The 14,240-nt window shown below is 39.7% G+C and overlaps 1 protein-coding gene across 1 annotated transcript in view; it reads left to right on the forward strand.

Moving 5' to 3' along the window:
• The window catches only part of LOC112584653 (formin-2-like), a 77,010-nt gene that overhangs the window by 23,619 nt on the left and 39,151 nt on the right, over positions 1 to 14,240 (forward strand). The window lies entirely within an intron of this gene.

The raw sequence follows: 14,240 nt of genomic DNA on the forward strand, positions 1-14,240 counted from the left end.
AGCATCAATTCTTTGGCGCTCAGCTCTCTTTATTGTCCAACTCTCACATCCATACGTGACTACTGGAAAAACCATTGCTTTGACTAGATGGACCTTTGTCAGCAAAGTAATGTCTCTGCCTTTTAATATGTTGTCTAGGTTTGTCATAGCTTTTCATCCAAGGAGCAAGCATCTTTTAATTTCATGGCTGCAGTCACCATCTGCAGTGATTTTGGAGCGCCAGAAATGAAAGTTTGTCACTGTTTCCACTGTTTCCCCATCTATTTGCCATGAAGTGATGGAACTGGATGCCATAATCTTCATTTTTTGAATGTTGAGTTTTAAGCCAGCTTTTTCATCCTCCTCTTTCACTTTCATCAAGAGACTCTTCAGTTCTTCTTTGCTTTCTTCCATAAGGGTGGTGTCATCTGCATTTCTGAAGTTATTGATATTTCTCCTGGCAATCTTGATTCCAGCTTGTGTTTCATCCAGCCCGGCATTTCACATGATGTACTCTGCATATAAGTCAAGTAAGCAGGGTGACAGTATACAACCTTGACATACTCCTTTCCCAATTTGCAACCAGTCTGTTGTTCCATGTCCAGTTCTAACTGTTGCTTCTTGACCCACATACAGATTTCTCAGGAGGCAGGTAAGGTGGTCTGGTATTCCCATCTCTTTAAGAATTTTCTACAGTTCCCCAGAGAGAGAGAGAGAGAGATTGATTTTAAGGAATTTGCTCACAACAGTGGCTGCCTGACTTCATTTTATAAACAGTTATCCCTCCATCATGATTTTAGTCCGTCATCACAGCAGAGCTGGCCTTCCTCATTATCCTCTGCAGTTGACCCTGTATTGGGGCAATGGTGTTCTTATAACAAGACCTTTAGTTTTACTTTGCACCTCACCAGAGACCAAGTGAAAAATTGGTGGGAGATGTATGTGATGTAATTTCTAGAACAAGTTGAGAGTCATTTACAGACTGTGATAGCTGAGTTGGGCTATAAATGTCCTGGGCATCTTTTCTACACCAAAAGAGAAGGTCCCCAAAGGTCTTGAGGCCATGTGTAGTTGCGTATTCCCACCAAGGTTGCTATGAAGGAGGGCGGCCAGTGAGGTGCGAGGGCCCTGATGGTCCATCTTGAATGGCACCTGGGAAGCCACACCATGTGCCTAGACCAGCTTCCTTAGCCTTCCTCCACCGTCCGGGGTTGTAGGGATGGAATGCGTTGCTCTTTGCAGTATGCATAATTTTTTTAAGTGTGAACAGTAAAAGATTTTTCTAGAAAAGCGTAGTCACATGAAAATGTGTTGTAAACTGCACAAACTTGTTTTCAGCTAGCTTTGCTGCTGCTGCTAAGTCACTTCAGTCATGTCCGACTCTATGCGACCCCTTAGATGGCAGCCCACCAGGCCCCACCGACCCTGGGATTCTCTAGGCAAGAACACTGGAGTGGGTTGCCATTTCCTTCTCCAGTGCATGAAAGTGAAAAGTGAAAGTGAAGTCGCTCAGTCCTGTCCAACTCTTAGCAACCCCATGGACTGCAGACTCCTCCATCCATGGGATTTTCCAGGCAAGAGTACTGGAGTGGGGTGCCATTGCCTTCTCTGCAGCTAGCTTTGAAGGGAATTTTATTCATTTGTGTTTATATTTGACTACTTAGAAAATAAAAAGCCTTGACTCTTATTCATTTTAAAATGGATAGTGAACTCTCTTCAGGAAATTAGGATTCTTTTCTGCAGTGGAATATTATTTTTTTCAGGTCATTTTATGATTCCCTAACTAAATAAAAGTAGTCAATAAAATAAAAGTAATCAAATAAAAGTAGTTAGTATTTCTAACTAAGAAATGGTTAGTAAGCTTTTAAAGCAAATCAAATCATTTTTATATTCCATTTCTTACCATAATAGTATTATGTGCTAATTTTGTCTTTTTATTCATAGAATTTTACTATTATTCTGAGAAGTGGGACTTCAAGTTCCTATTTTGTATGTACAAAATTATGTAACTTGTAGATAAATTGTTTGACTGAACTCTTCAGTTCTCCCAGAAAGTAAGACAACTGAGCAGATGAGTCTTGAACCACACACCCAAAGTCCAAATACACGTTGAATAAGCATGTTCTCATCTTCAGATGATTTCAGTGGCGGGCCAAGAGGTCACTTTGTCTTACAGGGCTTCACCAGAATTCTGTTACATTAGATGCAACCCAACTGAATGTGTTTATTTCAGCCTCTGTCTTATTTCTTCTTAATTCCCATCCACAGCTTTCTTCAATTATGGCAAAATATCACCAGACCAAATATGATTACTTAGTGTCTGTATCAACTCACAGGTAGAGAATGTAGAAATTCTCAGTTCAGTTCAGTCAGTTCAGTCGCTCAGTCATGTCCGACTCTTTGCGACCCCATGAATCACAGCACGCCAGGCCTCCCTGTCCATCGCCAACTCCCGGAGTTCACTCAGACTCACATCCATCGAGTCAGTGATGCCATCCAGCCATCTCATCCTCTGTCGTCCCCTTCTCCTCCTGCCCCCAGTTCCTCCCAGCATCAGAATCTTTTCCAATGAGTCAACTCTTCGCATGAGGTGGCCAAAGTACTGGAGTTTCAGCTTCAGCATCATTCCTTCCAAAGAAATCCCAGGGCTGATCTCCTTCAGAATGGACTGATTGGATCTCTTTGCAGTCCAAGGGACTCTCAAGAGTCTTCTCCAACACCACAGTTCAAAAGCATCAATTCTTCGGTGCTCAGCCTTCTTCACAGTCCAACTCTCACATCCATACATGACCACAGGAAAAACCATAGCCTTGACTAGACAGACCTTTGTTGGCGAAGTAATGTCTGCTTTTGAATATGCTATCTAGGTTGGTCATAACTTTCTTTCCAAGGAGTAAGCGTCTTTTAATTTCATGGCTGCAGTCACCATCTGTAGTGATTTTGGAGCCCAGAAAAATAAAGTCTGACACTGTTTCCACTGTTTCCCCATCTATTTCCCATGAAGTGATGGGACCGGATGCCATGATCTTCGTTTTCTGAATGTTGAGCTTGAAGCCAACTTTTTCACTCTCCTCTTTCACTTTCGTCAAGAGGCTTTTGAGTTCCTCTTCACTTTCTGCCATAAAGATGGTGTCATCTGCATATCTGAGGTTATTGATATTTCTCCCAGCAATCTTGATTCCAGCTTGTGTTTCTTCCAGTCCAGCGTTTCTCATGATGTACTCTGCATATAAGTTAAATAAGCAGGGTGACAATATACAGCCTTGATGTACTCCTTTTCCTATTTGGAATCAGTCTGTTGTTCCATGTCCAGTTCTAACTGTTGCTTCCTGAACTGCATACAGGTTTCTCAAGAGGCAGGTCAGGTGGTCTGGTATTCCCATCTCTTTCAGAATTTTCCACAGTTGATTGTGATCCACATAGTCAAAGGCTTTTGCATAGTCAATAAAGCAGAAATAGATGTTTTTCTGGAACTCTCTTGCTTTTTCCATGATCCAGCGGATGTTGGCAATTTGGTCTCTGGTTCCTCTGCCTTTTCTAAAACCAGCTTGAACATCAGGAAGTTCACGGTTCATGTATTGCTGAAGCCTGGCTTGGAGAATTTTGAGCATTACTTTACTAGCGTGTGAGATGAATGCAATTGTGCAGTAGCTTGAGCATTCTTTGGCATTGCCTTTCTTTGGGATTGGAATGAAAACTGAAGTGGCCATTCCTTTATATATATATTTAAAAATAATGAGAATGAGAGTTATAAAACTAACTGCTCACATTCAATGGTTCTTATTTATAAATTATGGCTAGCTTAAAAATTATCTTAGAATTTCTTTTTTTTACTCCATGGATAAAAACCATACTTTATGGTGACAATGCTTTTGAAATACAAAAATAGAAGATTTTTTTTTTTTACTGTTTTTTAATTAAAATATAGTGATTTACAAAGTTGTATTAGTTTCAGGTGTACAGTAAAGTGATTCATTTATATGTACAAGTGTATCTTTTTTCAGATTCTTTTCCCTTATGGGTTATTATAAAATGTTGAGCATAGTTCCCTGTCCTATACAGTAGATTGGTTATTTTTTTCTACATAGTAGTATGTATATGTTAATCCCAAACTCCTAATTTCTGACTCCCCGCAGCTTTCTCCTTTGGTAACCATAAGCTTGTTTTCTCTATCTGTGAATCTATTTCTGTTTTGTATATAAATCCATTTGTATCATTTTTATTAGATTTCATATATAAGCAATATCCTATATTTTTCTGTCTTATGCAACTTAGTATGATAATCTCTAGGTATATCTATGTTGCTCCAAAAGGCATTATTTCATTATTTTTCATGTCTGAGTACTATTGCATTATATATATCACATCTCCCTCATCCATTCAGATAATCAGGCTGCTTCCTTGTCTTGGCTATTGTAAACAGTGCTGCAATGAACATTGGAGTACATATATATTTTCAAATAATGGTTTTCTCTGGATATATGCCCAGGAGTGAATTGCAGGATAATATAGTAGCTCTATTTCTAGTTTGTTAGGGAATGCCCATATTGTTTCCATAGTGGCTGTACCGATTTACTTTCCCACCAGCATTGTAGGAGGGCTCCCTTTTCTCCACTTTCTCTCCAGCATTTGTTATTTGTACACCATTCTGACGGATGTGAACTGCTACCTCTTTATAGTTTTGATATGTATTTCTCTAATAATTAGTGATGTGGGGCATCTTTTCATGTGCCTTTTGGCCATCTATATGGTGTCTTTGGAGAAACATCTATTTAAATACACCCATTTTTTGACTGGGTGATTTGTTTGGGGTTTTTTTTTTTATATTCAGCTGCATAGTTCTTTGTATGTTTTGGAGATTAATCCTTTGTCAGTCACATCCTTTGCAAATATTTTCTTCAGTTCTGTAAGTTGTCTTTTCATTTTGTTCATGGTTTCCTTTGCTGTGAGTTTAAATTTAATTAGGTCCCATTTCTTTATTTTTACTTTGTTTTCCTTTGCTTTAGGAGACTGATCCAAAAATGCATTGCTACAATTTATGTGAAAGTGTACTGCCTATGTTTCCCTCTAGAAGTGTTACGGTTTCTGGTATTACATTTAGGCCTTTAATTGATTTTGAGTTCATTTTTTATATGGTGTAGGAGAATGTTGTGATTTCGTTCTTTTACATATAGCTGTCCAGTTTTCCCAATATCACTTATTAAAGAAATCATCTTTTCTCCATTGCATAGTCTTGCCACCTTTGTTGTAGACAAATTGACCATAATTATGTGTGTTTATTCCTAGGCTCCCTATTCTGTTCCATGGAGTTATGTGTCTGTTTTGTGCCAGTCCCATACTGTCTTGGTTACTATAACTTTGTAATATAGTCTGAACCCAGGGAGCCTGATTTCTCCACCTCTGTTCTTTTTTCTCAAGATTCTTTGGCTATTTGGGGTCTTTTCTGTTTCCTTAATTTTTGTTATAGTTTTGAGGAAAACGCCATTGGTAATTTGATAGGGATTACATTGAATCTCTAGATTGCTTGGTAGTAAAGTCATTTTGACAATATTGATTCTTTCAATCCAAGCACAGGTTATATCTTCTCATCTGTGTGTGTCATCTTTGTTCTTTCAGCAATGTCTTACACTTTTCAGAATATAGGTCTTTTGTCTCCTTAGGTAAGTTTATTCTGATGTGTTTTATTCTTTTTGATGTGATGGTAAATGAGATTCTTTCCTTAATTTCTCTTTCTGATCTTTGGTTGTTACTGTATAGAAATGCAACAGATTTCTGTGTATTGATTTTTTTTTTTTTTTGTACCCTGTGTGTGTGTGCGCTAGTCACTCAGTCCTGTGTAACCTTTGTGACCCCATGGACTGTAGCCCACCAGGATCCTCTGTCCATGGGATTTTCCAGGCAAGAACACTGGAGTGGGTTGGCATTCCCTACTCTAGGGGATCTTCCCAACCCAGGGATCAAACCCAGGTCTCCTGCATTGCAGGCAGATAGATTCTTTACTATCTGAGTTACCAGGGAAGCCTTGAGACTTTTTCAAATTCACTGATGAGCTTTAGTAGTTTTCTGGTAGCATTTTTAGGATTTTCTATGTAGAGTATTATGTCATCTGTAAACAATAACAATTTTACTTCTGTTCCAATTTGGATTTTTTTTTTTTCCAATTCCTGTGGTGAGGACTTCCAAAACTATGTTGAATAATAGTCATGAGAGTGGACATCCTTGTCTTATTCCTAATCTGAGAGAAAATGCTTTCAGTTTTTCACCACTGAGAGTAATGTTTGCAGTGGGTTGGTTGTATATGGCCTTTACTATGTTCAGGTAGGTTTCCTCTGTGTCCACTTTCCAGATAGTTTCCATCATAAATGGTTGTTGATTTTGTCAAAAGCTTTTTTCTGTATCTATTGAGATGATCATATGGTTTTCCTTCTTCAGTCTGTTGATGTGGTGACCAGTCCTTGTTTGATTTGTAAATATTGAAAAATCCTTGCATCCTTGGGATGAATCTCACTTGATCATGGTGCATGGTCCTTTTAACGTATTGCTGGATTTGACGTGCTAGTATTTTGTTGAGGATTTTTGCATCTATGTTCATCAGTTATATGGTTGCTTTTTAGTCTCTAAGTCATGTCCCCATGACTTTTGTGACCCCATGGACTGTAGCCCACCAGGATCCTCTGTCCATGGGATTTCTCAGGCAAGAATACTGGAGTGGGTTGCCATTTCCTTCTCCAGGGGATCTTCCTAACCCAGGGATCAAATCCACTTCTCCTGCATTGGCAGGCAGGTTCTTTTCCACTGGGCCACCAGGGAAGCCCCCATTAATCAGTTATATGGGCTTGTAATTTTCTTTTTCTGTGGTATCTTTTTCTGGTATTGATATCAGGGTGATGGTGACCTCATAAAAGGAGTTTGAAAGTGTTCCTTCCTCTGCAATTTTGGGGAATGTATTCAGAAGCAAAAGTGTTAACACTTCTCTAAATATTTTGCAGAATTCACTTGTGAAGTCATCTGGTCCTGGACTTTCATTTGATGGAGTTTTTAAATTACTGATTCAGTTTCAGTAGTTGTAATTGGTCTGCTCATATTTTCTATTCTTCCTGTTTCCATCTTGGGAGATTCTGTCTTTCTAAGAATTTGCTCATTTCTTCCAGATTGTCCATTTTATTGGCATACAGTTGCTTGTAGTAGTATTCATGCTCCTTTATGTGGTGTCAGTTGTAACTTTTCCTTTTGCATTTCTAATTTTATTGATTTAGGCCCTCTCACTTCTTTTCTTGATGAGTCTGGCTAAAGGTTCTAACTTGGTTTACCTTTACAAAGAACCAGTTTTTGCTTTCATTGCTCCTTTCTATTGTTTTCTTAGTTTCTATTTCATTTATTTCTGCTCTGGTATTTATGGTTTCTTTCCTTCTACTAACTTTGTGCTTTGTTTATCCTTCTTTCTCTGATTGCTTTAGGTGTAAGGTTAGGATGTATGTTTGAGATTTTTCTTGTTTCATGGGGTATGATTGTATTGTTAATAAACTTCCCTCCTAGAACTGCTTTTGCTGTGTCCCATGGGGTTTCGATCTTGTGTTTTAATTTTCATTTGTGTCTAGGTATTTCTTTACTTCCCCTTTGATTTCTTGAGTGATCCATTGGTTTGTTTATTATCATATTGTTTAGCCTCCACATGTTTGAAATTTTTGCAGTTCTTTAGTTTATTTCTTTTTTACTATTTATTTATTTGTGGCTGTTCTGGGTCTTCGCTGCTACGTGGGCTTTTCTCTAGTTGGGTGAGTGGAGGCGGCTCTCTAGTCGTGCTACGTGGGCTTCTCCCCGTGGTGGCTCTGTGTTGCAGGGCACAGGCTGCAGGGCACGTGGCTGCAGTAGTTGTGGCACGCGGGCGCAGTGGCTGCCTGTGGGCTCTGCAGCGCAGGCTCAGGTGGTTGTGGCCGCAGTCGTGTTTACTACAGGGCACGTGGCATTTCCCTAGACCAGGGACCAAACCCATGTCTCTTGTATTGGCAGGTGGATTCTTGACTCCTGAGCTACAGGGAAGCTCATGTAGCTTATTTCTGATCTCACAGGGTTGTGACTGAAAAAGATGCTTGATATGATTCTAACTGTCTTCAGTTTACTGAGATTCACCTCGTGGTCCAGAATGTGATCAATCCCAGCCTGTGATCAATCCCAGCATGTGAGAATGTTTCATATACACTTGAGAAGAATGTGTAGTCTGCTACTTTCAGGTGAAATGATTATATATATATACACATATATATATATATGTATCAGTTAAGTCCATCTGGTCTAATATGTCATTTAAGGCCTGTGTTTCCTTATTGATTTGCTGTCTGGATGATCTGTCAATTGATATAAGTGAGCTGTTAAAATCCCCCACTGTTGTGTTACTGTTGATTTCTCTTTTTCTGTCTTGTTAACAATTGTCTTATTGAAATGCTTCTCTGTTGGGTGCATGCTGCTGCTCCTGCTAAGTCGCTTCAGTTATGTACAAGTCTGTGTGACCCCATATACAGCAGCCCACCAGGCTCTTCTGTGCATGAGACTCTCCAGGCAAGAATACTGGAGTGGGTTGCCATTGCCTTCTCCAGTTGGGTGCATATATTGTTACAATTGTTATATCTTCTTCTTGGACTGATCCCTTGATGATTACATAGTGCCTTCTTTGTCTCTTGTAATAGTCTTTATTGTAAAGTCCTTTGTCTGCTTTGAGTATTGCTACTCTAGCTTTCTTTTGATTTTGATTTACATGGAATAATTTTCCATCCTCTCACTTTCACTCTCTATGTGTCCCTATCTGTAGTGGATCTCTTGTGGACAGCATGCATACAAGTCTTGTTTTTGTATCCATTCAACCAATCTGTGTCTTTTGGTTGGAGCACTTAATCTATTACATTTAAGGTGATTATCAATATGTATATTTCTATTGTTATTTTCTTAATTGTTTTGGATTTGTTTTTGTAGGTCTTTTTTCTTCCCTTTCTCTTTTGTTCTCTTCTCTAGTTCTCTTGATGACTATCTTTAGTATTATGTTTGGATTCCCTTTTCTTTTTGTGTGTATTGAAATGTGTTTCAAATATCCTGCATTTGTACTCTCCTCCTCTCACAATTACTGGGTTAGATATCATACATGTGTATAGATGATTTCCCATCTTTGCTATATGTTTGCCTTTACCAGTAAACTTCCCCATTTTGTTATTTTCTTGCTTCTTCTTGTGGCTTTTTCTTTTCCACTTAGAGAAGTTTCTTTAGCATTTGTTGCAAAGCTTGTCTCATGAAACTGACTTCTCTTATCTTCTGCTTGTCTGGAAACCAATTGATTTCTTCATCAAATCTGAATGAGAATGTTGTTGGGTAGGGTTTTCTTGTTTGTAGGTTTTTCCCTTTAATCATTTTAAATATATCCTGCCACTCCTTTCTGGCCTGCAGTTTCTGATGAGAAATCAGCTGATAGTCTATGAGGATTCCTTTGTATTTTATTTGTTGCATTTCTCTTATTGCTTTTAATTTTCTCTATCTTTAGTTTTTGTCACTTTGATTATTCTGTGTCTCATTGTGTTGCTCCTTCAGTTTATCCTGTGTGGGACTCTGTGCTTCCTGGACTTGGGTGACTCTTGTTTTCATTTTAGGGAAGTTTTCTGCTATTATCTCTCCATAAATCTTCTCAGGGCTTCTCTGTCTCTCTCTCTCTCTCTCTTTCTCTCTCTCCTCCTTCTGGGACCCCATAATGCAAATGTTGGTGTATCTGATGTTGTTCCAGAGGTCTAACTGTTTTCATTCTTTTTCCTTTATTCTGTTCCATGGCAGTGATTTCCACTACTCTCTTCCAGCTCACTGTAAGTTCTTCCTCATTTATTCTGCTATTGATTCCTTCTAGTGTATTTTTCATTTCAATTATTTTACTCTTCAACTCTATTTGGTTGTTCTTTATATTTTATAACTCTTTGTTTTTAAAAATTCTTGTAACTTCTCACTCTGTGCATCCATTCTTTTCCCAAGTTCTTAGATCATCTTTATAATCATTACTCTGAAGTCTTTCTCATGTAAGTTGCCTAACTCCACTTCACATAGTTACTGTTCCTGAGTTTTATCTTGTTCCTTCTTCTGGAACATATTCCTCTGCTGTCACATTTTATCTAAAATTCTATTTTTATTTTTATGTATGTGGAAAGTTAGTTATATTTCTCAACCTGGGAGACGTGGCCCTCTGTAGGGGATGTCCTATGTGTCCCAGCAATGCACTCCTCTCTTGTCGCAAGGGCCAGGGATCAGCTGGTCCCATGGTCCCAGGGAAGGTTCTGATCTACCTTTGGTGACTTAGTCTGTAGGCTTCTCAGTTCAGTTCAGTTCAGTCGCTCAGTCATTTCCTACTCTTTGCAACCCCATGGACTGCAGCATGCCAGGCTTCCCTGTCCATCACCAACTCCCAGAGCCTACTTGAACTCATGTGCAGGCTGCCATATCATAGTTTTCTTGCTTCTGTCTGCCCCCTGGTGGTTGAAGCTAGTTAAAAAACTTCTGCAGGCTTTCTGGTAGGAAGGACTAGTGTCTACCCACTGGTGAAAAGAGCAAGGTCTTGTCCCTCTGGTGGGTAGAGCCATGTGAAGGGGTGTGTTTATAAGTGGCTGTGGGCTCAGGGTGACTTTAGATAGCCTACTTGCTGATGGATGGGTCTATGTCCCCACCTTGTTGGTTGTTTAGCCTGAGGCATCCCAGCACTGGACACTGAAGACTGTTGAGTGGGGCCAGGTCTTGGTCTTGGGGGCAGGTCTGGAGGCATGGCTCCAGGAGAGCTCATGCTGGTGAATATTTCCACTACCAGTGTCCTTGTCCCCACAGTGAGCCAGAGCCACCCCTACCCCCCAGGAGACCCTCCAAGGCCAGCAAGTAGGTCTGACCCAGGCTCCTATAAAGTTAGTCCTTTTGTCATGGGTGCTGGTGCATTTGAGTCCTTGTGTGAACCCTCCCCAAGAGTAGAGTTTCTGTTTTACCACACTCCTGTGCAGCTCCCGCACTCCAGCCCTGTTTGGCCATCAAACCAAATGGTCTGGATGTTCCTCTATTGAATGCCAGTTCCTCAGGCTGAGGATCCTGTCAAGGGGCTCAGAATTCTCACTCCTGAGGGAGAATATCTGCCATTTAATTATTCTCCAGTCTGTGGGCCAGCCACCCAAGTAGTGTGGGACTTGATTATATCACAGATGCACCCCTCCAACTATCTAATTGAGTTTCTTCTTTATGTCTTTGGATGCAGAATATTTTTGTTGATAGACTGCTGCTGCTGCTGCTGCTGCTGCTAAGTCGCTTCAGTTGTGTCTGACTCTGTGTGACCCCAGAGACAGCAGCCCACCAGGCTCCCCCATCCCCAGGATTCTCCAGGCAAGAACACTGGAGTGGGTTGCCATTTCCTTCTCCAATGCATGAAAGTGAAAGTGAAGTCGCTCAGTCGTGTCCGACTCCTAGGGACCCCATGGACTGCAGCCTACCAGGCTCCTCCGTCCATGGGGTTTGCCAGGCAAGAGTACTGGAGTGGGGTGCCATTGCAGTCTTTTTTTAATAATAGTTATTCAGTGATTCTGGTGTCCTCATAAGAGGAAGTGAGCGCTACTCCATAATCTTGCCCTCTCATGTGTAGTAAGTTTATTGCTGCTATAAATGCAGTAGGAAAACTTTCCAAGGCACTTTGAATCATTTCAGTTCAATTCAGTTGCGCAGTCATGTCTGACTCTTTGTGATCCCATGGACTGCAGCATGCCAGGCTTCCCTGCCCATCACCAACTCCCAGAGCTTGCTCAAACTCATGTCCATCGAGTTGGTGATGCTGTCCAACCATCTCATCCTCTATCCTCCCCTTCTCTTCCCACCTTCAGTCTTTCCCAGCATCAGGGTCTTTTCCAAAGAGTCCATTCTTAGCATCAGGTGGCCAAAGTATTGGAGTTTCAGCTTCAGCATCAGTCCTTCCAATGAATATGCAAAACTGATTTCCTTTAGGACTGACTGGTTGGATCTCCTTGCAGTCGAAGGGACTCTCAAGACTCTCCACCAACACCACAGTTCAAATGAATCAATTCTACGGCACTCAGCTTTCTCTATAGTCCAACTCTCACATCCATACATGACTACTGGAAAAACCACAGCTTTGACTAGATGAACCTTTGTTGGCAAAATAATGTCTCTGCTTTTGAATATGCTGTCTAGGTTGATCATAGCTTTCCTTCCAAGGAGCAAGTGTCTTTTAATTTCATGGCTGCAGTCACCACATGCAGTGATTTTGGAGGCCAAAAAAGAAAGTCTGTCGCTGTTTCCCCATCTATTTGCCATGAAGTGACGGGACCAGATGCCATGATTTTAGTTTCTGAATGAGTTTTAAGCCAGCTTTTTCACTCTCCTCTTTCACTTTTTTTCAGGAGGCTCTTTAGTTCTTCTCTTTCCTCCATAAGGGTGGTGTCATCTGTGTATCTGAGGTTATTGGTATTTCTCCTGGCAATCTTGATTCCAGCTTGTGCTTCATCCAGCCTGGCATTTCCCATGATACTCTGCATATAAGCTAAATAAGCAGGGTGGCAGCATACAGCCTTGACGTAGTCCTTTCCCAATTTTGAACCAGTCCATTGTTCCATGTCTGTTTCTAACTGTTGCTTCTTGGCCTGCATACAGATTTCTCAGAAGGCAGGTCAAGTGGTCTGGTATTCCCATCTCTTGAAGAATTTTCCACAGTTTTTTGTGGTCCACACAGTCAAAGGCTTTAGCACAGTCAATAAAGCAGAAATAGATTTTTTTCTGGAATTCTTGCTTTTTCTATGATCCAATGGATGTTGGCAATTTGATCTCTGGTTCCTCTGCCTTTTCTAAATCCAGCTTGAACATCTGGAAGTTCATGGTTCACGTACTGTTGAAGCCTGGCTTGGAGAATTTTGAGCATTACTTTACTAGCGTGTGAGATGAGTGCAACTGTGCAGTAGTTTGAGCATTCTTTGGCATTGCCTTTCTTTGGGATTGGAATGAAAACAGACCTTTTCCAGTCCTGTGGTCACTGCTGAGTTTTACAAATTTGCTGGCATATTGAGTGCGGCACTTTCACAGCATCAGCTTTAGGGTTTGAAATAGCTCAACTGGAATTCCATCACCTCCACTAGCTTTGTTCGTAGTGATGCTTCCTAAGGCCCACTTGACTGTCTCACTCAATGGCACTTTGAATGGCATCAAATGATAAGGCTCGTTGCCAGATGTGGTGTCAAAAACCAGCATTGGGTTTAGTAGAAAAGAGTAGATCCAATGTCTCCAGTAATTTGAGAGGCCTTTTAAGGGAACCCTGATGCCTAAGTGGACAGCCAGTCAGTAGCTGAGAAAGAACAGATTTTAGAAACAGTTTGTTTTAGCTATGAGTTCCTTCAGTTTCACTAAATTTAGTTCTGGCATCAATAAAGCAGATAGAAATGACTAAAGGTAAAATTTGAACTATATTACAAAAATTACAAAATTAAGTAATTTACCTTATTCAGTTAATTTACATGTTGTACTAGATAAAGGAAATTAGGCTGTCTCATTTTTCTAGGAAGCTTGTGACTTTTCCTACAGATTAAAACATTTGCTTTAAAGATGTTTATATTTTTCCAATGGGACATATATGCTACTGAAATTTTTACACAAAGCTATTTTTAAAATATATTTCAGAATGGAAGTCCATTTTTTAAAGTTTTCTGTCCACCAGAAATTAAAGGCAATGAAAAGATTTGAATATAATTAATCTTTTATAAGTAAGACTAGTAAATCTGTTGAATGGAGAAGCAATTTTTGCAGCGATACTTACAGATTAAAAAATCAATGTGCCTTATTTGAGCATTATTATGAGATGAAGGGTTGACTGTATAGTTTAAAAATATAGTTAGTGTACCTCATAGTACCAATTTTTAAAAAATTTTGAATACACTATTTCTCTCCCCTCATTTATTTGATTAATAACAAAGGCGATTGGAAATAACTGCTAATCAAAGGAAAAAAATAGTAGTGGGAGAAAACACATGTGTGAAAGAATTTTAAATCACACATCTTAAAAAAATGAATATTATTTTTCTGCATATAAGCTTCACTGAGTGGTATCTTACCAAAGTCAAGTTTGTATAACATATGAATTTAAATGGACAATATTTCCCAAAAAGTAGACAAAGTGAAGGAAGAGGAAGAACATTAGTTTTAATCATTATGTGTAATATGTAACTTTCACCATCATGATGGAGAAAATACTGAATCAGTCCTGA

This window comes from Bubalus bubalis, chromosome 4, assembly GCF_019923935.1.
Source record: "Bubalus bubalis isolate 160015118507 breed Murrah chromosome 4, NDDB_SH_1, whole genome shotgun sequence".
NCBI classification, from domain to species: Eukaryota; Metazoa; Chordata; class Mammalia; order Artiodactyla; family Bovidae; genus Bubalus; species Bubalus bubalis.